The sequence below is a fragment of the Mytilus galloprovincialis genome, chromosome 9 (assembly GCF_965363235.1).
Source record: "Mytilus galloprovincialis chromosome 9, xbMytGall1.hap1.1, whole genome shotgun sequence".
Lineage (NCBI taxonomy): Eukaryota > Metazoa > Mollusca > Bivalvia > Mytilida > Mytilidae > Mytilus > Mytilus galloprovincialis.
The window spans coordinates 14,340,720-14,367,500 of NC_134846.1; the positions used below are offsets into that span (position 1 = coordinate 14,340,720).

At 33.6% G+C, this 26,781-nt stretch overlaps 1 long non-coding RNA gene across 2 annotated transcripts in view; it reads left to right on the forward strand.

The window, feature by feature from the left end:
* Positions 1-24,812, forward strand: part of LOC143044483 (uncharacterized) — a 37,234-nt gene extending 12,422 nt beyond the window's left edge. The window contains exons 1-4 of one of the 2 annotated variants that reach the window (XR_012968688.1): positions 22-404; positions 15,228-18,053; positions 21,154-21,600; positions 22,719-24,812. This is a non-coding gene — a long non-coding RNA (uncharacterized LOC143044483). Of the gene's footprint in view, positions 1-21; positions 405-15,227; positions 18,054-21,153; positions 21,601-22,718 lie in introns of those variants that run through there. The other variant, XR_012968687.1, reaches the window with a different exon arrangement.
* The last annotated feature ends 1,969 nt before the right edge of the window (positions 24,813-26,781 follow it).

Sequence of the window (26,781 nt, forward strand, 5' to 3'; positions counted from 1 at the left end):
AGATCAAAACATATCTCAAGTAATCGGGGATGGGCCTGTATGGTTGGGGACACATCTTACCACTATTAATTATAAATTTGATGATAATTTCTGTTATTTGTTGTTAAAGACTTGCTTTCTGTTTGCGTAGACCAAAAGATCAGCCAAACAACGTTTCCGGTTTAAACCGGATATGCCTACATAAAAAATAGTTCTCTGAAATAATGATCAAAATTACTTTATTCACGATCAGACTGGTATAAATCGATAACATTCAACTGAAAATATTGTGTACAAATTTTATAAATGTTTCGATATTGAAACATTGTCAGTTAAAAATCTGCGGATAGATATTGAGAACGAAAGCGAAAGAAGACATGGAAAAGAACGTAAACAAACATGTAACATGTGAAACTAAATAGATGGTAAATGTTAAATAACAGCTTTGATTACCAACTTGATAAGACATAATCACTCCCAATGTCATTTATTTTAAGATGATATAATTTATGATTGGTAATATCGCATAGAAAATAAATTTCATTAATCCAGCACAAGAAACTCGTTGAAAAAAATGGCTGCAACACGTTTTCACTCATATTTCAATTTCTTTGGACAAGCTATGAATATTTCGAAGTGGAATCCTATTTTAATTTCTAGCATCCACTAGATATGATCACAATTTATCGATTTAACATAGATATTACTAGAAATAGTGTTCCAATCTCTTCATTCATTTTTTTTCCTGAGACGTGTTGGCAGAAAAAACGAAGGTATTTGAATTTATGCAGATATTTAATCAAAACAAGTTATTCTGTATTCTTCATATAATTTTTATTATTCTTATTCTCAATTTAACTGTATTGTCCAAGATTTTGACAATAAGTTACATATAATAGTTTATTTAAGGTTCAATCAATCCTCAATTTGGACGCCATTATTGAATTTCAGTTTGTTATGATGAACCTTAATAGTTTAATTATAAATGAATCAGCTGTTTAACTAACTCGATCACAATAAATACATTATCTAACCATGACGTATTCTTAAGGCGCAATTCGACATTTGTATACATATATTTGTGCTTTCAAGATATGGTAGTATTGATTTCTATACTTACATTAAGAAAGTGACAAACAGTAAAGAAGCGTTTGTGACAAATTTTTCTATGCATTTTGTATATGTAAACATAGCAAATATAATTCTTTTCTTAAATAAACAAGGATTTTGCATACAAGACATACAAATCGATTTTTTAAATAATTTTTTTTAATACACCGTGTATCATCAGTACACCGGATATAGGTACTAACCAAGCGGGCATGATCGATTTTGACCTTACAAGGTAACGAAGATCTTTGTTTTGCTTCATCAATATTCAATGTACATTTCTCAACATTTGAAATTCCTGCTCCCAAATAATTTTTGCATCGATGTTTTCCTATTCATAAAACAAATTTGATATTCAAATAAGAACAATTAACTTGTTCATGCGCAAATAGTTGTGAAAGTCAACACCCACTTTTAATTTCGATACAGTTGTTGAGACATTTACATGTTTTATCTGAAAGAAACCTAATACAGGGCAACAGTAATAGTTACCAATCATAAACCTACCTGTGATTACTCATTCCTTGAAACTGTTTGGGTAATAAACGAGTATGAAAATAAAAGTTTTTGTATACGGTGTACAACATCTTAACTATGCACCGTACATAAGGATTTATGTGGTCAGCTAAACACCGTACACAACGCTTCTTTAGGGAGAAAATATCGAATAATAACATACGTATGAAAGATTTCAATGCCAATTATTGAAACAGCTATACTTATTACACAAACACATTGACCTTCTAGTATCAGAAAAAGAGTTGCAATGAATATAGAATTATATTGGATGAGACGAGAGCCAACTTTTTTACAAGTATTTGCACATGCTTTTAGTAATCCCTCTTGTTTTGGGAAAATAATGAGACATCTCTAATCATCAACCTACGACCAAATCATTTCTTAAAACAGCAATTATGTTTAGATTGAAGTACACATTGATATTATGTGAACAAAACTGAAGATTTTTCGTTACCGTGTAAGATCAAAATCGCTCACGTCCGCTTGGTTAGTACCTATATCCGCTGTACGATGATTCACGGTATAATAATTACACTTTTATTGAATAATAAACAGCTGCGCCATGAGCGCATGATACGCCCGACGTCTTATGTGGAAGTCTTATGCAATAATCATAAATAGTTTCTGAGAAAGTTTTAAGCAATAACCATATATTGTTTTAGAGACACGGCGGGACATGTGAAACCCCCCACCCTGTTTTTTTTTTAAACTAAATACCACCAAAATAAAATTTTGAATCAAAACCAAAAAGTATACAGATCTTTAGATTAATATAACAAAGAAGTGTGTAAAGTTTTAAACAATAATCATAAATTATTTTTTAGATACGGCGCGACATGTAAAAAACCCTCCCCTGTTTTACAAAATACTCAATAACTCAAAAATAAAATTTTGAATAATCACCAAAAAGTATACAGATCTTTAGATTAATAGAACAAAGAAGTGTGTAAAGTTTTAAGCAATAATCATAAATCGTTTTTGAGATACGGCACAACATGTAAAAACAACCTCCCCCTTTTTTACAAAATACTCAATAACTCAAAAATGAAATTTTGAATCATCACCAAAAAGTATACAGATCTTTAGATTAATATAACAAAGACATGTGTAAAGTTTTAAGCAATAATCGTAAATAGTTTTTGAGATATGGCGCGACATGTAAAAAAAACCTCCCCCTTTTTTACAAAATACTCAATAACTCAAAAATGAAATTTTGAATCAACTCCAAAAAGTATACAGATATTGAGATTAATATAACTAAGAAGTGTTTAAAGTTTTAAGTCATAATCAAGAATCGTTTTAGAGATACAGTGCGACATGTGAAAAAAACACACCCCTGTTTTAGTTATAAAGTGCCGTAACTCAAAAAGTTTAAATCTTATTTTCACCAAACAGTATACAGATCATTTGACCATCATAAGAAACAACTATATTAAGTTTCATGAAATTTGGATAAGTCGTTCTCAAGTTACGGTGCGACATGTTTACGCCGGACAGACGGACAGACGGACGGACACCGGACATTTGTATACCATTATACGTCCCGTCAAAATTTTGACGGGCGTATAAAAACGTGTAATATCTCTAATTAATATTCTTTAATATAGTTAAAAGTAGTATGACTATAAAAAGAAGCATAACACCATAAAAAATCTTTTTCTCGGGATATATCTGTTTGTTTTGGGGATATAATGTTTTTTTCGTATTTCTCGGGAAATCGTGGTACCGGGCCGCTTGAACATTTGACACATACAACAATCACTTTTCCATTGTGGCGTCAGACTACATAGAGAGGAGACTAAATGTGTACAAACCTTACGTCAAATTAAGATGTAGAAAATGTAATCACATTCAATCCTTTGAATTCATGAAAAATACAAACGCATAGAACAATGTATTTTCACATTAAATAGGCATTATTCCAAATTTACGTCCAATAATATTACGTCTCAATAGAAGATTTCCCGCGGAAATGTCCATGTGTTAAACGAGATAGACCAAAACGAATTTTAGGTGTGTGTTGTCATTAAAATCCTTGTCAATTGCAATGAACACAGTTACATAATATATGTATGTATATATATATATATATATATATAGAGAGAGAGAGAGAGAGAGAGAGAGAGAGAGGAAGAACACCACTAATTCATGGTCCCATTGCTTTCTATGTTAAATTCCTCCATTTCAAGTAGGCACACCTCTTTCATTTTAAGTTCAAATAAAGTGGCAATCATTGCATGTCAAAGCAACACTTTATGGTGTCTTGTACTGAAAAAATCAACATACCTTTAATTGCATATAAGAAAGAACTGGTTCCCGGAACATCGGATGTACCAAAACAGGTACTTCATATCTGACAAACAGACTAAAAGTACCCTCTTTTTAAAATTTGGTGCAGTTTTTTAATATTCAAAATTTTAAGTCCAAAAGTGTTCTACAATGATCACAAGTCCTTCAGCTTTCATTTGATACCAAAAATACCTAAATATTCTACATATTGTGAAAGTAACACCCATGCGTAGGAACTATTTTGTGTTAAATATGTACTACTTTCTGGTATGTGCTTTCTGGCCGGGCCCGAATTAGTGGTGTTACATCTATAACAGAACCAAACTTGTTATTTTGACTTGAGCATTACTTTATTTCATTCTATGATCTATTCCAAGCAATAAAAAACATATAAAGCTTTAGTCCAAATACTATTTTACTAATTTTAAGCTCAAATTGGACTGGTAGTAATATATGGGTTGTTCAAAGAAAACTGAATATGGATATTGTATATAGGCCAAAATCCTTTTTTATTCTCAATATTATTGTTTTATTTATTAATTTCTATTAGGAAAGCTTTGTGCTAACGAATAGTCATATTTTTATCAGAGGTTCTTCATTAAATAAAAATTTATTAGTCCAAACTTAAGACATAATTGAGAATATTGTCCCCCCTTTTTTTCAAATAAAAAAAATGGCCTTTTTTTTGTATAAACCTTACTTCCGTGGTAAAACATAGATTATTAAGAGCAATTTATATATCTCTCAGCTAGATAACTTGCTAAACTGGTTAAAAATTGCATGTACAGTGAGATTTTGGAATTCTTATATGAGTATATGCCATTTGCCTAGATTGTAAAAGGCTACCATAAGAAAAACAATAAAACTTGAAAAATCCTAGGATTATTTGACCAAGAGCTATTTTGTACCATACACAAGTTATAATATACATGTTTTATTGGTTTCAATCACATATAATGCAAAAATAAGAACTTGGAGTCAAGTCTTAACTGGATGTATGTTGTATGACCATAAAAGGCTAAACTACCTTGGCAATTTAAGAGCTGAAATTTCCCTTAAACAAAATTGTTCACCAAAAAAAGATGACAGAACATGATTACTAACATCAAATTTGACTTATTTTCATTGGAATAGGTACAACTTCTAAAAATTGGATTTCTGATGATTCTCTGTCATAGGAAGTACACCACTAATTCATGGTCCCATTGCTTTCTATGTTAAATTCCTCCATTTCAAGCAGGCACACCTCTTTCATTTTAAGTTCAAATAAAGTGGCAATCATTGCATATCAAAGCAACACTTTATGGTGTCTTGTACTGAAAAAATCAACATACCTTTAATTGCATATAAGAAAGAACTGGTTCCCGGAACTTCGGATGTACAAAAATAGGTACTTCAAATCTGACAAACAGACTAAAAGTACCCTATTTTTATACGACCGCAAAAATTGAAAATTTTTTGGTCATATATTGGTATCACGTTGGCGTCGTCGTCTGCGTCGTCGTCGTCCGAATACTTTTAGTTTTCGCACTCTAACTTTAGTAAAAGTGAATGGAAATCTATGAAATTTTAACACAAGGTTTATGATCACAAAAGGAAGGTTGGGATTGATTTTAGGAGTTTTGGCCCCAACATCTTAGGAATTAGGGGCCAAAAAGGGCCCAAATAAGCATTTTCTTGGTTTTCGCACTATAACTTTAGTTTAAGTAAATAGAAATCTATGAAATTTTGACACAAGGTTTATAACCACAAAAGGAAGGTTGGAAATGATTTTGGGAGTTGAGGTCGGAACAGTTTAGGAATTAGGGGCCAAAAAAGGGCCAAATTAAATAAGCATTTTTCTTGGTTTTCGCACCATAACTTTAGTATAAGTAAATAGAAATCCATGAAATTTAAACACAAGGTTTATGACCATAAAAGGAAGGTTGGGATTTTGGGAGTTTTGGTCCCAACAGTTTAGGAATAAGGGGCCCAAAGGGTCCAAAATTAAACTTTGTTTGATTTGATCAAAAATTGAATAATTGGGGTTCTTTAATATGCCGAATTTAAAAATGTACTTAATTTTTTGATTTTTGATTTTTGACCAAGTTTTCTAGTTGGTCCAAATCGGGGTCCAAAATAAAACTTTGTTTGATTTCATCAAAAATTGAATAAATGGGGTTCTTTCATATGCCAAATCTAACTGAGTATGTAGATTCTTAATTTTTGGTCCCGTTTTCAAATTGGTCTACATTAAAGTCCAAAAAATATCTAATTGCACAATATTGCGCAATAACAAGAAATTTTCAATTGGAGTTATCTTTCTTTGTCCAGAATAGAAGTTGAATCAACTTAAATCATTGTTTTATACAATATACAATGTATATTCACTTTTACTACCAACCGATAAATTAAAACAATCTTTACCATTCAGTGATAACAAGCACTTTTTTGACATTTTAATATTTTATGATGTATTTAAATGAGTTGTTATTGTTGCAAACTCCATTAGAAATTTGAATTGAGATCAGTTTTGGAATAAGGGAAAGGGGGATGTGAAAAAAAATTGAGGGGGTCAATTTTTCTCATTTCAGTTTTCATAAATAAAAAGAAAATTTCTTCAAACATTTGTTTAAGAGGATTAATATTCAACAGCATAGTGAATTGCTCAAAGGCAAAACAAAAATTTTAAGTTCATTAGACCAAATTCATTCAGTGTCAGAAACCTATGCTGTGTCAACTATTTAATCACAATCCAAATTTAAAACTGAATGCAGCTTGAATGTTGTGTCCATACTTGCCCCAAACGTTCAGGGTTCAACCTCTGCGGTCGTATAAAGCTGTGCCCTGCGGAGTATCTTTTTAAAATTTGGTGCAGTTTTTTTAATATTCAAAATTTTAAGTCCAAAAGTGTTCTACAATGATCACCAGTCCTTCAGCTTTCATTTGATGCCAAAAATACCTAAATATTCTACATATTGTGAAAGTTACACTCATGCGTAGGAACTATTTTGTGTTAAATATGTACTACTTTCTGGTATGTGCTTTCTGGCCGGGCCTGAATTAGTGGTGTTACACCTATATATATATAAATATAATTATTTTCTGTGACCGTATCTTACATTCATTTGTAGGATCCTTTACTATAGATAATTTAGCTGATCTGTAACAATAACATCTTCATGCCTTCTATATCATGTACTGCAGTACGCCGCTAGATTAAAACTGACGTGGAAAGGTAACACACGGCCAGCGAAAGCTCTTTTTTTGAGAGCCCAGGTGGTCGTGTGGTCTAGCGGGACGGCTGCAGTGCAGGCGATTTGGTGTCACGATATCACAGTAGCATGGGTTCGAATCCCGGCGAGGGAAGAACCAAAAAATTTGCAAAAGCAAATTTACAGATCTAACATTGTTTGGTTGATGTTTAGACGAGTTGTATATACATTATGTACACAGCCATGTATCACCATCATTGATGGCGATCCGATGGATACATCTGTTGTAGGGTTGTCCCTGACTCAGACGTACTTATAAATATAATTATTTTCTGTGACTGTATCTTACATTCATTTGTAGGATCCTTTACTATAGATAATTTAGCTGATCTGTAACAATAACATCTTTATGCCTTCTATATCATGTACTGCAGTACGCCGCTAGATTAAAACTGACGTGGAAAGGTAACACACGGCCAGCGAAAGCTCTTTTTTTGAGAGCCCAGGTGGTCGTGTGGTCTAGCGGGACGGCTGCAGTGCAGGCGATTTGGTGTCACGATATCACAGTAGCATGGGTTCGAATCCCGGCGAGGGAAGAACCAAAAAATTTGCGAAAGCAAATTTACAGATCTAACATTGTTGGGTTGATGTTTAGACGAGTTGTATATACATTATGTACACAGCCATGTATCACCATCATTGATGGCGATCCGATGGATACATCTGTTGTAGGGTTGTCACTGACTCAGACGTACTTATAAATATAATTATTTTCTGTGACTGTATCTTACATTCATTTGTAGGATCCTTTACTATAGATAATTTAGCTGATCTGTAACAATAACATCTTCATGCCTTCTATATCATGTACTGCAGTACGCCGCTAGATTAAAACTGACGTGGAAAGGTAACACACGGCCAGCGAAAGCTCTTTTTTTGAGAGCCCAGGTGGTCGTGTGGTCTAGCGGGACGGCTGCAGTGCAGGCGATTTGGTGTCACGATATCACAGTAGCATGGGTTCGAATCCCGGCGAGGGAAGAACCAAAAAATTTGCGAAAGCAAATTTACAGATCTAACATTGTTGGGTTGATGTTTAGACGAGTTGTATATACATTATGTACACAGCCATGTATCACCATCATTGATGGCGATCCGATGGATACATCTGTTGTAGGGTTGTCCCTGACTCAGACGTACTTATAAATATAATTATTTTCTTTGACTGTATCTTACATTCATTTGTAGGATCCTTTACTATAGATAATTTAGCTGATCTGTAACAATAATATCTTCATGCCTTCTATATCATGTACTGCAGTACGCCGCTAGATTAAAACTGACGTGGAAAGGTAACACACGGCCAGCGAAAGCTCTTTTTTGAGAGCCCAGGTGGTCGTGTGGTCTAGCGGGACGGCTGCAGTGCAGGCGATTTGGTGTCACGATATCACAGTAGCATGGGTTCGAATCCCGGCGAGGGAAGAACCAAAAAATTTGCGAAAGCAAATTTACAGATCTAACATTGTTGGGTTGATGTTTAGACGAGTTGTATATACATTATGTACACAGCCATGTATCACCATCATTGATGGCGATCCGATGGATACATCTGTTGTAGGGTTGTCACTGACTCAGACGTACTTATAAATATAATTATTTTCTGTGACTGTATCTTACATTCATTTGTAGGATCCTTTACTATAGATAATTTAGCTGATCTGTAACAATAATATCTTCATGCCTTCTATATCATGTACTGCAGTACGCCGCTAGATTAAAACTGACGTGGAAAGGTAACACACGGCCAGCGAAAGCTCTTTTTTTGAGAGCCCAGGTGGTTGTGTGGTCTAGCGGGACGGCTGCAGTGCAGGCGATTTGGTGTCACGATATCACAGTAGCATGGGTTCGAATCCCGGCGAGGGAAGAACCAAAATATTTGCGAAAGCAAATTTACAGATCTAACATTGTTGGGTTGATGTTTAGACGAGTTGTATATATATATATATATATGTATACTATATTTTATTGGTTTTCAGAAAAGTGACTTTATCAGAAAAAAAAATATTTGTCGCAGACAACAGTAAATAGCATACATTATCTTGACATGACATATGAAAACCCCTTAAGCATAATGGTGTATGGAATAGTCCATGGAATTGTCCACACCGATACAGGTGAAATACGTAGAATAATAATTGTAGACACAGGAATAAGATAAGATTTTAGATCCTCATGAGCCCGTAGTAAAGTAAAAAAACTGTAAAAAGCATTATTTAATCAAATTTGCTCAAATTTGCTCGATTAACCTTGAAGTGACAGACTAATAAAAATTTGCGTGTATAGAGTGAACCCCCTAAATAAAATAATACTGTGTTCTTGACGACTTCCTACAGCGATGATCGATAGAAATGATATTTTCCTATATAGTATGTTAATGATTGGTTCAGTATTATATACCCGCAAAGAGGCAGTTGCGTACCAGTTTAAATGGTTGTGCTGCCAATTTTATTTTTGATTTGGAAATCGTTAAGGATTATTAATCAGGCTATTTTTGGAATTTTGGATCCTCAATGCTCTCCAACTTTGTACTTGTTTGGCTTTATAAATATTTTGATATGAGCGTCACTGATGAGTCTTATGTAGACGAAACGCGCCTCTGGCGTACTAAATTATAATACTGGTACCTTTGGTAACTATTTACACCACTGGGTCGATGCCACTGCTGGTGGACAATTCGTCCCCGAGGGTATCATCAGCTCAATAGTCAACACTTCGGTGTTGACATAGTATCAATAATGTGGTCATTTTTATAAATTTCCTGTTTACAAAACTTTGATTTTTTCGAAAAACTAAGGATTTTCTAATTCCAGGCATAGATTACCTTAGCCGTATTTGGCACAACTTTTGGGAATTTTGGATCCTCAATGCTTTTCAACTTTGTTCTTGTTTGGCTTTATAAATATTTTGATATGAGCGTCACTGATGAGTCTTATGTAGACGAAACGCGCGTCTGGCGTACTAAATTATAATCCTGGTACCTTTGATAACTATTTACACCACTTGGTCGATGCCATTGCTGGTGGACGTTTCGTTCCGGAGGGTATCACCAGCCCAGTATTCAACACTTCGGTGTTGACGTGAATATCAATAATGTGGTCATTTTTATAAATTTCTTGTTTACAAAACTTTGATTTTTTCTAAAAACTAAGGATTTTCTTATCCCAGGCATAGATTACCTTAGCTTAGGAACTTTGGATCCTCAATGCTCTTGAACTTGGTTCTTGTTTGGCTTTATAAATATTTTGATATGAGCGTCACTGATGAGTCTTATGTAGACGAAACGCGCGTCTGGCGTACAAAATTATAATCCTGGTACCTTTGATAACTATATATATACCATGCATACCTATTTTCATTGTTTGTGAAACATACTGGTTTCATAAGATCAACTCTTAACACAATCTTTTGATATTGTAATCTTTATGTGGCATCGATCCAGATGTTGTAAATAAGATTATCTTAGCTACCAGAATACAAATTTGTATGCCAAACGCACGAACGTGATAGTCATTGCGAAATCTTTAGCTATAAAATTCGTCCAAGTTTCTTTCACCTTGAAATGTTATCTCATAAGCCTAATTATCTAGTTACCGCATGTAAAATATTGTTTCTATATTGAGAAACGTAAGTTATAAGACTTATAACGTATGACTTCTAGTGAACGTACGCAACAACACTTTCAAGGTTTCGTGTTGAAAGCCTAACTTATAGGCCGACCTATAATTGTTTACTTGTTATACAAGAGGGACGAAATATATCAGAGGGCAATCAAACTCATAGATCGAAAATAAACTAACAACTCTAAAAAAGAAAAAGAAAAACAGACAAATAATACTGCACAAGACACAACATAGGAAACTAAAGACTTTGCAACACGAACCTTACCAAGTTCTGAGGGTGCTCTCAGGTGCTCTGGAAAGGTAAGCATTGTGTCTTAGATGGAGAGCTGTCTGATTGGCATTCATAGCAAAACTTTTTATTCATAATGTTGAAATATTCAACCTGGCTTGAAATAATATTCAAAGTTAAAAGTATTATGCTTTGAGAGAAATTATGCGATATCAACAACAAAAATTATACTGCGTCATATGTTGAAGAATTGTCATAACTCAACATCTTGAAGGTGGTTAAATGAATGTATTTGAGTTTCCTCTGTTAACTCTAGATCTAATCTATGACTTGTTTAATGCTCATTTAGATTAACGAAAGTTCCAAAATACATATTGCTTGTTTGGCCATATTTTGAAAAAGAAGCTTCTTTTCTGCTTAGCACCAATAGCTTGAAACTATTAGATCCTTTAATGTGCTAATCTAATTGGTATTTAGAACTTGAGTTATGGGCTATCTTTTTCAGTTAAAAAGGCCGAAAATAAAACTTTATTTGATTTTTTCAAAAGTGAATTATCAGTGTTCTTTCATATGCTGAAACTAATTTTATACTTACATTTGTTAATGTTTTGGCCTGTCTTTGAATAAACCACTTCCGAGTTCATCCGTCACCAGAAAAAAACTTGTCAATTAGGCGCGCCTTTGTAACGTCATTTACCAGATAGAGGGGATCGCCTGCATCCATGCACTATTACCGTTCATCAAGTGTCTTAGTGATCGTCATTGTGCAGGATAAACTAGAAATATTTTTTGTTTTGTAAGTACGTAATCACAACTCCCTAATGATAGCAGTGCTGATTGTCAGTTATGAGAATTTAGTTTGCCGAATAAATCGTGCAATGTAGTATTATAATTTTCCAACCACTCGCTGAACATTGAAACGGAAGTGACGATGCACCTAAACGCACGAATGATGTTCATTAAAACTAGAGTTTTTGACGGAAATTCATCGAACTCGAAAGTTGTCTATTGGTCTACATAAAGGTCCAAAGGGTATGAAATTATGAAAAAAATAATTGTAGGGGTTATTTCATATGCTGAATCTGATCGTGTATTTAGACTTTGAATTTGTGCATAGTATTCATATTGGCCAAAATTGGGGTCCCAAATTAAACTATGTTTGATTTCAGGAAGAAAATAAATAATAACAGTGTATTTAGATTGTTGATTTTAGGCTAGGTTTTCAAATTTGTCCAGATTAAGGTCCAAATGATCTAAAATTTAAGTTAGTTTTATTTCATAGAAAATATATTATTAATGTTATTGGGATTCTTTAGAATATAGGGATTTTATACTGGTCCAGATTAAGGTGCAAGTGTCCAAAATTGACCTGTTAAGGTCATCAAAAATTGAATTATTCGGTTTCTATGATATATCTATTAAACGAGAAGACCTCATTTTGTGTGTCGCTTCTCTTCCTTCCACAATAAATTAATCATTATGCCTCTGGGTTCTTTAGGTAACATGCATAGTCGCATTTGTCATCCATTCTTATGATTATTCGGATTGAGTTATTTTGGGAGAAAAACGACAAAATAGGTGCCCGGACATGTTTCCGTTATCAGACTGACTTTTAGTCATAGATAAGACTTCCGGTTTTAAACATGCACAAGAACAACCAATCGTATAATGAATTACAAAAATGAAAAATAAATAAGCCAATCAGACCGTTCTCTATATCATGGTTTTTAGATCGCAAGAACCACAACTATTAACCTCCTTAGAGACAATTATGTTTTCGCGTTTATCCACCTGTAAACTAAGATTATACTACTATAATATACAAAGACTCTCTGTACTGTAGTATTCTGTCTACTTTTTTTTCTGAAATATTTACTATCTAAGGGGTCCTACCAGTTGCATAAATATTGAAATAGGTAAAACATGTAGAAACAAGAATGTGTCCATGGTATACGGATGCCACACCGGTATTATCAATTACTATGTTTAGTGGACCGTGAAATGGGGTAAAATCTCTAATTTGGCATTACAATTAGAAAGATCATATTATAGGGAACATATTTACTAAGTTTCGAGTTGGTTGGACTTCACTTCATCAAAAACTACCTTGACAAAAACTTTAACCTGAAGCGGGACAGACGGACGGACGAACGAACGGTGGAATAGACTAGAAAACATAATTCCCAAAATGGGGCATACAAATTTATTGCTGAAAGTGACAGTAGTGATTTAGCCAAAATGAAAGTAGGGTAGAGATTTGAGGGAGGCAGGAGTTATTCGGGACGTCGGAATCGGGTGTTTTTAAGCTCGGGATCACGGGATTGATCTTTACGGGATGCGGGAATATTTTATTTTTTTATTTCGGGATGTCGGGATATGAATTTCGTTTAAATACGCAACTCGAGATTTCATGTTTTTAAGCCCGGGATTTCTGGATCAGGGCAATTCAGACCACCCATCATGAGCCTTAGTCATTTACACGAGATTCAAATCCTACCATTGGCATGTTAATAGGGCTCTCAAAAGGAAAAGCACTGATGGATTGTCCTAGAAGCACATTTTATTAGAATAATAATGGTCTATCAGCAGTTTCATTTATTTCATGTTTGAAGCGGTGCAAATTTTTAATTTAATTTGACTTTTACCAAAAAATACATTGTAGCAAAGTTAAAGAATAATTGTGGTATAAGACCAGAAACACGAAAAATAATTGAATTTAACAGAAAGGAAACACAGAACGGGCTTTGGAAAAAAGGGAGAGGCCTTTTGATACCTTATATATATGAAATTCCCCAGTCATAATATCTTTTACAAAAATTCGTCCTACAACAGTTTACAAGCTGTATATGCCAGCGATTTCGCGGGTGTGTTCTAGTAATTTTTTTATAGTTTACCATAACCGATTTGTGTCCCATTCTAAATTTTGTGCAAAAAACTTATGACATACCGAATAAGAATATTTACCGAATTTGTAATAAGATGAGCAACACGACGGGTGCCACATATGGAGCAGGATCTGCGTACCCTTCCGGAGCACCTGATATCATCCCCAGTTTTTGGTGGGGTGTGTTTTACTTAGTCTCTAGTTTTCTATGCTGTGTCTGTGTGTTGTGTAAAAGTAAAATCACAAAAAATACTGAACTCAGAGGAAAATCGAATCGGAAAGTCCATAATCACATGGCAAAAACAAATGACAAAACACATAAAAAACAAATTGACAAGAATTGTCATATTCCTGACTTGGTACAGACATTTTCAAATGTAGAAAATGGTGGATTTAACCTGGTTTTAAAGCGCTAAACCTCTAAAATTCCGTTTTATTTACAATGATGCGTGAACTTAAAAGACATAATAAATAAAATAGTCTTTTTCTTTTTTAGCCATTGCGTTGTCGGTTTATTTTCGATCTATTAGTTTGACTGCCCCTCTGGTATCTTTCGCCCCTCTTTTATGCTATGTCAAATATTTAGGGACAACACAAATTCAGGGATGTATAATTGATTGATATTAAAGTAGAATCATAGTTAAAAATAGATTAGAATTATATTCTTATTTGAGAAGTTATGTATAAATATTATAGTTTGATGTTATTGTTCATTGTATGATATTTTGAAGAATGATTTTTTCAAGGAAATTATATAAAATAATGAATGACATTTTTTTTCTTCTTCTTCATTTTGTTTTTGTTTGTTTAATTTTTAAAGGAAGTTGATGATAGATTTGTTGATTATCTGCTTTTTGGTCAGATTGTTGTCTCTCATATTCCCCATTTCCATTCTCATTTTTGTTTTGTTTGTTATTCTTTATAAATCAATTGGCAGAATGATATATATATTAATAATATTTATGAAGCAAATCACTATAATTTTTTTTTTTTTTTAAACCCTTATTTTTCATTAATAAATAAAATAATTGAATTCTTAATGTTCTTTCACCACATTTATTCTGTGTCAAAAACTCATGTTGTGTCAAATATTTAGTCCCATTCAATCTAAATCCAGAGAGGTGCCAAGCTTGAATGTAGTGGCCATAGTTGTCGCTACTATTCATGGTTCGCTCTCAGCGGTTGTATACAACAGCGCTTAGCGGAACATCTTATTCTTGTCGTTAGTGGTTTGTATTTTTTTATTTAGTTGTATGTTTTACTCTGCTGTTTTTGAGCTTTTTACTTTATTTTACAGCGAAAGTATATAAATATAATTTTACGCATTTCTTCAATTTGTTTTCTAGGTACGGTTAATATTTCTTCCTTGGTCCTTGACTTCAAAATCAGAAAGATGTCAGATAACCCCGAAAGAATATTTATCAAAGGATTGTCAAAGGATAGAATGATAAACGCTGATATAAATGCATGCCTCACAGACGAAAATAATAATACAGAGGAAACAGATTCGAACATTAAATGTACTTATTGTGCCACGGAACATCGTATCGTATCATTCAATGAATTAAAACCAGGGGACCATATCTGCTTAGCTGGAGAAAAGCTAAAATTTAACCTTTCAAATAAGCAGCATGCCTTGTACAAGCACCATGCACTGATTAAGTCGGTGTGTCCATTAGACAAGGACGGATCGTCTGCAATGATTACGATGATTCATTTTATATGGACCCCATTTTCAAAAACAATCAAAATCCGTGAGACACGAGAAATTAAAAACTTATACAATGACGAAATTTACAAATATATCTACCGGTATCCTACTCATTCTCCAGAAATGATTTTAAATAAAGCTGAGCAATTATTAGCAGAAAGTGAACAGATAAACTATTCTCCACTTTCATATAATTGTGAACATATGGTACGCTGGTGCGTTGTTGGAACAACACAGTGTTTACAGGTGGATGACATGGTAAGAAAGATAATACAATGGGCACACGAAGTTGGTGGTTTTATCGGAAAATTAGCACGTGCAATAGCAAAGTGTCATCAGTTACTTCGTGAAATACTGAGAGCAACAAACGTTGTTTTAGATGATGTAGCTCACCTAGCTGGAAAAACTAAAAACGCAGAGATGTTTGCAAAGGCAGCAGCAATTACATTAGGGTGTATGACTCTTATGTACCTATTATGTTGCATCTACAGAACGTACAAATATTATAAAGAATTTCAGAAAAAACATATTTGCAAGAAATGTTTTTTGAAGAAAAAATGGGAAATCTGGTTAACATTTGGCGCTTATGTTATTTCAAATTTAGGTGGATTTGGGCTTCTACATTTGGCAACTAAAACATGGCTTGCGATGTTATTCTTTTCTGGATCAGTAATTATGTCAGCTGTTTCAATGTATCTAGCACAAAATGCGTATACATGGTTTAAAAGTCCATTTAGTGGACTCGAAGTTCAAATAAAAAAGCTTACAGAGTTGAAAAGGGGTGATGTTATAACGTTTTATTATTGGGGTCTGAAACACGACGGCATTGTATCTAACGTTGAAATTGACAGAGGAGACAACAAAGGTAAACTTAGAATTGTGCATTATTCATGGCCGTCATTGATATATTGGAGAACAATTGTTGAAGAAGAGATTGAAATTGATTTAACAAAGGATAAAGTATTGCGTCATGACTATTCCGGATACACAGTATACGACCCTGACGAAGTGATCAGACGTGCTAGAATGCGGATTGGTGAGACAAAATTTGCAGTCTTTTCAAATCGTTCCTCACATTTTTGTTTCTGGGCCAAAGTAAACAAGACTCCAACCGATTTAAACATTAAACATAACTTCTCAAGTCAACTAACGTATGACAGACCATTTTCCCGAAATCAAGGAGACTTAAAACTACCTCAAGTTTATATTGATCATCGACGAGGTAAATTGATTTCAACTAACATATACGAAAAGCGCCACGTCAGAATACGAACGGAAATCAAGCTAGGAGACGTGATTGAATTTAAATTTCATTACGGTTTGTTACACAAGGCTATATGTACGTCGATAAGAAGTTCCAAACTTCCTTCCATAGTACAGCTATCGATCGTGCATTTTGGATCTTCATATACAGTTGTGGAAGAAACTAGATCATTCGATTTAAATCGCGACACAATTTACGTATATTTATATCATCCTTTACATAGATTCGAAACAAAGGATATTATCAGAAGAGCCAGAGCAAAGGTCAATGAACAGAACTATTGCATCATTGGATGGAGCGCGTCACATTTTGCAGATAAAATTATTAGTCGGGGGGGAGATTTCGTTATAACATCAGTAGACGATGTTCAGCAAGGAGACGTGATCATATATTCATATTGGGGCTTATGGCACGAGGCAGTTGTGATAAAAAAGGGCATAGGACATTTTGAGATTGTTCATTACGGGCTTCAAAGTTTACTCGCAACAAGAGAAATAATCAAAGAAGTATTAAAGATAGATGTGACAAAACAAGTAATTCAAAAGAAAGGATTCAATGGTTATTACACCTATCCACGCGAAGTTACAGTTGACCGAGCAATGTCAAGAATAGGAGAGCAACGGTTCAGTTGTTTTGGAAATAGATCTTTTGAATTTGTTCACTGGTGCAAAGTGGTGCAAATGCCGTCAGTTTACTCCTTACAATCTACAGGAAATGGAAATGAAGACAATATAACGATTATGAAGGTCGTTATCATTCCCCAAACAGGTGAAGTTCACAGAGAATTGTTTCACGGAAACTGGATAAAAACCTGGGATGACCTCATCATTGGGTCGATTATTCGATTGCATGAGACATATGGAATCTTAGTGTCTTTTGATAAAATGTGTAACACCATTGACCTCTGCTACAGAAGATTGAATGGAATAAAGCTTCAACGCTTTCACGTTGATTGGAAGAAAAACAATGAAACTATTTGGATGTATTGGTGCAATCCGCTGAAATGCCATTCACCTCAGGACATTTTAGATCGAGTTTTGAATAGGAATATTAGAGGTTTGACTAAGAGGATAATAGATTTGAATACTAGGAGGATTGGAGCTTTCAGAGCAAAGTTCTTCTTTCAAAGTACATGGGAATTTTGCAAGAATTATGTAATAAAAGAAATCAACATTCCTGAAGATAGCAAAGGATTAGGTATATAAAAAAATATTGTTTTACTTTCTCGGTAAAAAACGTGCATTATAAAGTATAAAATAACACAAATACCAAACTCCTGAGGTAAATTCAAAACAGGAAGTACCAATCGAATGGAAAAATCAAAAGCTCAAAAATTCTTACTTGGTACATGCGTTTGCCTATATTGTAAATGTTAAATCATTTAAAACCGATCGTTAACATTTTTACAATTAAAACGACAATATGAATATGTTAATAAGTTTTTTTTTATTTGCAAAATTTATCGGCAATTTGTATATTTTCCAATTAATATTTTTGTTGCCTTATAATTGTTACATAGCATTCAAGATGGGATGTTCTGAAAAATTTGTCAACAATGATGCAGCACCGTTTTTATTTTCATACGCGTAAATGTATCAATGAAAATACACGCGATGTCATTCATACAACCGAACTATCTATCGCAAAGATTGGTGGTTTTCTTTCGTACTTATTTTTTAATGTCTACTTCGTGTAATTTCAGTATCTTTACACTATTCTTCTTCTTCTTCTTCTTCTTCTTCTTCTTCTTCTTCTTCTTCTTCTTCTTCTTCTTCTTTTTTTCTAGTCTTCTTCTTCTTCTTCTTCTTCTTCTTCTTCTTCTTCTTCTTCTTCTTCTTCTTCTTCTTCTTGAAAAGAGAAAAGAGAAGACAAACAAACAAGCAACATTACATAAAACATACCATAGAAAATTAAAGACTGAACAACACGAACCCCAACAAAAACTGTGGGTTACTAAGAATACCTTAAATACAGTTGTTCAACTGCTCAGCAGGTTCCATCATCAGGTGGAGCCCCTATCTTTGACAATCTATACGAGATGCGTCAGGTACTAGCTAGCTCTTCTACTTCACTTCTCTCTTATTCGATACCAAACAAGAAGTTTATCTGCCTGTATCCTACCAAGCTTCTTCTTACTGATCCAGATAGTCATATGGACCACAAGGATCTCCAAAAACAAAGTTTCTACAGCCTATCTCCACTTTAAAATAGTATGTCCTCCAATTCTTCTCTTGGATATCTGTTACCTAGACCTGGTACTTCAGAAGTTTTCTCTCATGGAAATCTTCCACTCTTGTTTCCCTGTTAGCTCTACAAGAATGAACTGTTTGCTTACTCAGGACCACAGCACAATGTCTGGTAGGAGGGTTGTTGTTTAAACCTCTCTTTGGAAGGATGTCTTTCCCCAAACGTCGGTTTGCATCTCCCAGTCATTTGCCGTTGCTAGGATAATACTGGCTTAGCTGAATGTGTTTCTTGCTGAATCTTCAATTCCTTGGATGAAGTTAATGAATTTTTGGTCCTTCTCTATCTTAGTCTTGTTCCTCCTTTTTGTGTCCAAGACTGCTGCTATCTCTCGAAGGACGTGGTTTTGGTCCATGTATATCAACAGAGCTGTCCTGCAAGACGATAAAACATGTTCAAGATTTGGTGGCCACCCTGAGATCTAGGGTCTTCAATTAGTTTTCACATTGTGATATTTGTGGGTGTTGATTGTACGTCGTATACTGATCTTAGTGGGAAGCTTATTTTCTGACCGTCCATTCTCCACATCTCATGCCCACTGATATTTCTTGGTCTTGTCATCTCCCATTTCATATACTGCCTCTGTTATTTCATACTGTCGGCGTTAATTTGTCGATTTTCCTATACCCCACGACGACCTTGTTGCTGAACAAGTCTTCTTTTTCTTTCATCTGCTACTTGCCATAATGGTTGCTAAGTGTAATGAGTTTTAATTCCCTGAGGATATCACCAGCCCAGAAGTCAGCACTTTTGTGCTGGCATGAATTATCATAGTGATATGGTCATAATTATAAATAAACTGTTTACAAAACTTTGAATTTTTGAAAGCCTAAGGCTTTTCTACTTATGGAATGTATTACCTTAGCTGTATTTTTTTTTTTAGGAATTTTGGTCCTCAATGCTCTTCAACTTCGTACTTTATATGGCTTTTTGGGATTCGAGCGTCACTGATGAGTCTTCTGTAGACGAAACGCGCGTCTGGCGTAAATACAAAATGTAATCCTGGTATCTATGATGAGTTTATTTATTGTCAAAACCAAGTCGACCTGGTGTTACCACTCACACTATGTCTCTATGTATTAATCGGCTCTCTGCACCTTCAACAGCGCTTTGACCACCCATTTCCTACCTGTCCTAACAGCAACCTTTCTTCTTTCGTCTTGGCATCTTAACTGTTTCTTAACATCGTAAATTGTCTGGTCTTGGTGGCTTAAAATCCTCTATAATAGAAGACAGTGGCAGTAGAAGTTTTTTAAACCAATGCTGCTAAAACTCTTTGGAACCCCAAGCCAATGGCGTAAGTATCTGTTGAACATCCTTTCTAAACTTTAGTTAGAGGTTCTTCGTGCATCAACAGAGGCCATGCGATTATTGGTACGTTACATGACTTGTCAATAATGTCTATCCACTTTTCTGTCTGTAATACCATCTCATCAAAACATTCTCTGTCGTTCAAGAAGTATTTAAATAACTTTTGGCAGGTTTCATCATGAATGAAGTAATTATATGTATACATGTAGTTAGTAAAGTCACGGAACCAATATATAATAAAAAAAATAGACACTGTAAATTTGATTAAAATTTTGACTTATCGGAACTAAGCACAATGAAATTGAAACAATATAATAATTCCATGCCACCTTGAAGAAATGAAGAAATTGCTGTTCATTAGTCCAGGCCTTGAAGGCATAAAACTTTGCTCAGTGCTCGGAGCACAAAAATCATGCTCGAAACATGAAATCCAGCAATTTGATTGGTTGATTTTCGAGTACGAGTACGCAAGGCCAGATCTCCATATATTTCTTTAATCAACACAATCAAGTTGCTCTAATTCGTATACGATCTATCGATTATTCAAACATGTTGATATTTTTTTTAATTAACGTGTGATTTGTTTTATATCAATTCTTCATTTGTAGAAATTCAGTTATGGCGTCAAAATGTTTTGTATTGTCCTCATTTAAGGTCAATTACTCTTTTTTTCTTTTATCTTACTAAATTCATACTTTTAATTATCATTTATTTTTTATAATCAACGTGTGGTTCGTTTCAGTTTACGCCTTAGAATCCACAGGAAATGGAAATGACGATAATAAAACTATAATGAAGGCCGTTATCATTCCTCAAAAAGGTGAAGTTTCAATGCGCTTGTTTGATAAAATGTTGATAAAGACATGGAAAGACCTCAGAATAGGGTCGATTCTTCACTTGCAAAATATATATGGAATTGTAGTGTCTTTAGATGAGAAGTGTAACTCTTTTGACCTCTGCTACAGTTTAAGTGAAGGAAGAGTACAGCTTCGATGCTTTTACATTGATTTGAAGAAAAACAAAGAAAGCATTTGGATGTATTTTAGCAATCTTCTCAAATGCCATTCCCCTCAGAAAGTTATCGACCGAGCTTTTAATAGGAGGATGTACAAGATTCCAGATGATGCAACTGCCTGGGAATTTTGTAAATGTTGTGTGATCAACCCTCATGAAGATGACATGAGATAAGGTATATCTAAAATATGATTATAACTCCGTGGAATAGGACATGCATTGTAACTCATTGGCGAACCAATCGTTAACATAATATGTTTCTATAAAAAAAAACACATTTAGTTAATGACATTATGTCAAGTATTCGAACATACACGTAATGGACAAACAACAAATAATGTGTATACCGTGCCGTAGTGGAGGGTGCATTTATTTTCACCCTTGTCAGTCTGTACATCTGTCCGTACGTACGTGTTTCCGATTGTACATCCTACTTTCCCGAATTTGGTTTACGTTATGTATCTTAATTTTGCCTCAACCAAATATTATGAAACTTATACTCAATTCCCATTTCCACAAAATTGTTTGAATTTGGATTGCACCACTTTTATCTTTTTACAGTTATGCCCCTTTACAACTGAAAAAAAAACAAGAATGCCGTGTTAGAACTCTTACTTTAGATTGCCTCAACCAAATGTTACAAATCTTGTACAATGCTTTTAACTACAAAACACTGATCAAGTTTAATTTTGTGGCATCACTTTTACTATTTTAAAGTTATACCCTTTTACTATTTTAAAGTTATACCCTTTTACAAAGGAAAATTTGCTGAATTATTCGTGACCATTTTCTAACTTAAATTTCTCTTAACAAAATGTTATGAAACCTTTTTATACACAAGGCTTAGTACCACAAAGCACAGATCGACAAGCACAGTTAACCTTTTGGGTTTGTCCCTATATTAGTTATATGCAAGCGGGGCATCATCTGTGTGCAATGGACACATTCCCGATTTATTCTTATCAACACGCTTTATAATCAGCCATTTATATATTTTTAACATTGATATTACTTCTTTATAATTGTTAAATAGCAATCATCTAATTCGTATAATTTCATTATCTATACATTATTATATATGTAGATTTTCCCCTTGAGTCAAAGTCTATACTTATAAATGTCAATTTTATATTTGTGTTACATCATAGTTTTGTTTACCTTTAAAAAAAACTTTATTTAAACATGTAGTTTTATAGAATCAACGGAAGTACTATATCAAAAATATTTACGATACTAACTTGATTTAAGTTCTGTTCTATATAAAATTATATTACAGTCTTTTTTTTTATATAGAATAGAGTGACCAACATTTCACATTTGAACAAAGAAGAGGATCTTCCAAATTTCCCCAATTAATGGGCAGAATGGTGATGTGTCTGATTCGAATGACCAAAATATTTGTTATCATGCTACATAAAAGCAAGATATTTAGTTTGAACTAAACTAACTAATGAAATTTTCACTGAACTAACTATGACATTTTTACCACGTCTTAGATTGTGGTTAACATTTACGTCGTCTGGTCTTTTAAGTACCGAATATGATCTATTACCAAATATGACTGTTTAACTGAGTGTGAATTCGCATTGCTTTAAGAAGTGTCACAGTATTTGTTTATCCAAAATTCGTGTATTTAGAAGTGATGTTGAATTTGTAATTCTGATCGGACATTGTTAACTGTCGTATCGTTTGTAGTTCTAATTCTGTTATTTTCTATATGTATGTAAATGTAAAGATAATTATTCACACAATTCATTTATAAAATTTTAGATTATAGCTATATATGTACAGGATTTATTTGTTTTACAATTTGATTAAGAAGTAATACCGACATAGATAAATAATCCAAATAATCATCTTTTTACTAACATTTACTATATTTATATAATTGTAATTGTTATAGAATACATCAAATAACATAATAACCAACATAATCTTGATGATTTTCAATTTTTAGAAATTTGTCTGTGACGTCAATTTGAAGCAGTCATGTGACGCACAGTTCGTGGTTTTATTGTGATGTTTTTGTGTGCTGCCCTATGATGTTTTACTTGTCGGTTTGATTCTATGATTAGCAATGTCGGAAACTACTTTTGTATTTTTTATTTGGGTATTTCTCTGTCCTGAATGTTCTTGCATTTTTGTCCTGTAACAAGTCACATACGGCTGATGTTAGTGGATAGTTCGTTTCCATGTATGTTACATTGTAGTTTGTTTTGCTGCACTTCTATGTTCTGTTATTTCGTTGTTATAGTCGATGTGTTTCCCTCGGTTTTAGTTTGTAACCCGGATTTGTTTTCACTCAATCGATTTATGACTTTTGAATAGTGGTATACTACTGTTGCCTTTATTAAATGCAAACATGATGTACTTTTACCAAATTACCATTTCTGAAAATAAAAGATATTTAGCTAGTCATAATCATATATCTTTATATATTATTTTAAAAATGCTGTTTTTAGCTTTAATCAATAGTAGTTAATTTCATATGTGGTCAAACATTCATCTCTGAAAATTGCTATACCTTTTTTAATGTATAGTTGGATATGTGAGTAAATTTCGGAATTGAATAGATCAAGATAGCTTACATCACGTAACAGAGGATCATGCACTTTATATCACAATACTAAAGTTTTTATAAAGTAAGTTGAACTTAGTCACCCCTATGCATGTGTACAAAAATCGTTTCCGATCTGTAAATTTCAAATGCCTTTGAATAGGTTTATGAAATGTCATTAGATTATTCAACACTTCTGAAAGTTTAACAGTTAAATGGTAGATAACCGGACATTAAAATTCATTGTGAAAAACTTATTTCAGCCAAGCAATTGCTCTGCCAATATGTACAAAAGTTGTTTTAGTGCTCTAAATTTTTAACCTTTTGTTTGGGGTATTTGTAAGAGGTTCATAATACATACTACCTTCTGCGGTTACATAATATATGTTTACATCAAATAAACTGTTTATTTCTTAGAAGATATTTAAAAAATGCAGCGCAACTTTCTTGTTAAAAGAGAGGCGAAAGATACCAGGGAGACATTCAAACTCATAAGTCGAAAATAAACTAACAACCCCATGGCCAAATAAATAGAACAACAGATAAACAATAGTGCACAAAACACAACATAGAGAACTAAAGACGGAGCAACATGAATCCCACAAAAAACTAAGGGAGAATCTCAGGTGCTAAATTGAGTGGGTGACGCTGCGATGGCTTCAATCAATATATATATTGTGTCCTTCTGCTTATATTATATACACCGAACCCATGCACCTGGTGTTTTTTTTTTATTAAGTACGTCTACTGTTTCTATTATACTGATTTTGATTGAGTTCATGATTATCTTTTCTAATGTTTACAGATAGTTTAATAAATATTGTGATAATTGTTATTGTTATTATTATCGATGAAGGTATCCATATGATCCAATTAGAAAAGAAAAAAACATTCAGGAGGTAAATCGTATTAATCTATTCCAATTCACACTGTCATCTGGTGATCAGGGTTGATTTATTATGAGTTTTTGTACAATGTCACAATGTGGGAATCAATCAGTACGGTTTTTCAATTTTTGGGGTAATTCAGGAAACTCACAAGCTGGATATAACAAGTTGTTGAACGGAAGATTTGGTATACAGACATGTCACTGTATAAAGTGTCCGCTTCTAGATTTGGAAACGAAAACATTCACTGATTCAGCATGCGTATGTAAACATAAACAAATAATTAAACAACATACGTACAAAAAAGTAAAATCACAAAAATACTGAACTTCAAGAACAAGAGGCTCTCAAGAGCCTGAATCGCTCACCTTAATTTTTTTGGTTAAATCTCTCATCAATGATTATTTTGGCTTTTCAATTTATTTAAATGTTCTTTGAATCGTCCTATTTTCTTCAAAAGCAAAAAAAAAATCATTTTCTCCTATGTTCTATTTTAGCCATAGGAGCTATGTTTCTGACATACAAGGAAATGAAATATAAAATTTATACTAGATACTCTGAAACTCATTTAGCCTAAGTTTGGCTGAAATTGATACAGCAGTTTCAAAGGAGAAGATTTTTTAAAGTAAGTCAACATGATGAACAAATTGTGAAAAAAGTCTTTAAAGGGCAATAACTCCTTAAGGGGTCAATTGACAATTTTGGTCAAATTGACTTATTTGTAGATCTTACTTTGCTTAACATTTTTGCTTTTAACAGTTTATCTGTATCTATAATAATATTCAAGATAATAACAAAAAACTGCAAAATTTCTTTAAAATCATCAATTCAGGGGCATTATACCTGAAAAACCAGTTACCCAATTCGGCTGGAAATTTCAGGACAGGTAGACCTTGACCTAATAAATACTTTAACTTCTTGTCTTATTTGCTCTAAATGCTGCAGTTTTTGAGATATAAGCCAAAAACTGCATTTTACCCTGTGTTCTATTTTTAGCCATGACGGCCATGTTTTTTGACGAAATAAAAAATAAAGCACAAACTTTATTTTATACACCCTACTGATCATTCAGTTGAAGTTTGGTTGAATTTGGTTTAGTAGTTTTAGAGGAGAAGATTTTTTAAAGTTAGCAAATATGATGAACAAATTGTGAAAAATTGTCATTAAAGGACAATAACCCCTTAAGGGGTCAATTGACAATTTTGGTCATATTAACTTATTTGTAGATCTTACTTTGCTGATCATTTTTGCTGTTTACAGTTTATCTTTATCTATAATAATATTCAAGATAATTACCAAAAACTGCAAAATTTCCTTAAAATTACCAATTAAGTGGCAGCAACCCAACAATGGTTTGTTTGATTCATCTGAAAATTTCAGGGCTGATAGATCTTGACCTAATGAACATTTTTACCCATGTCAGATTTGCTCTAAATGCTTTCCTTTTTGAGATATAAGCCAAAAACTGCATTTGATCCCTATGTTCTATTTTAAGTAACGGCGGCCATGTTTTTTACGGATCAAAAATCGAAGCACACACTTTGTTCAGGATAATCTAAGGAACAATCATGCTAAGTTTCATTCAAATCCATTCAGTAGTTTCAGAGGAGAAGATGTTTGAAAAATTGTTGACGACGACGACGACGTCGACGACGACGACGACGGACGCCAAGTGATGAGAAAAGCTCACATGGCCTTTTAGGCCAGGTGAGCTAAAAATCCAAAACGGAAAGTCCCTATTCAAACGGCAAAATCAGAAGCTTAAACACATCAAAGAATGGACAACAACTATCATTATCCTGACTTGGTATAGGCATTTTCTTAAGTAGAAAATTGGGGATTAAACATGGTTTTATAGCTAGCTAAAACTATCACTTGTATGACAGTCGCATACGATTTAAAAACTATCAAT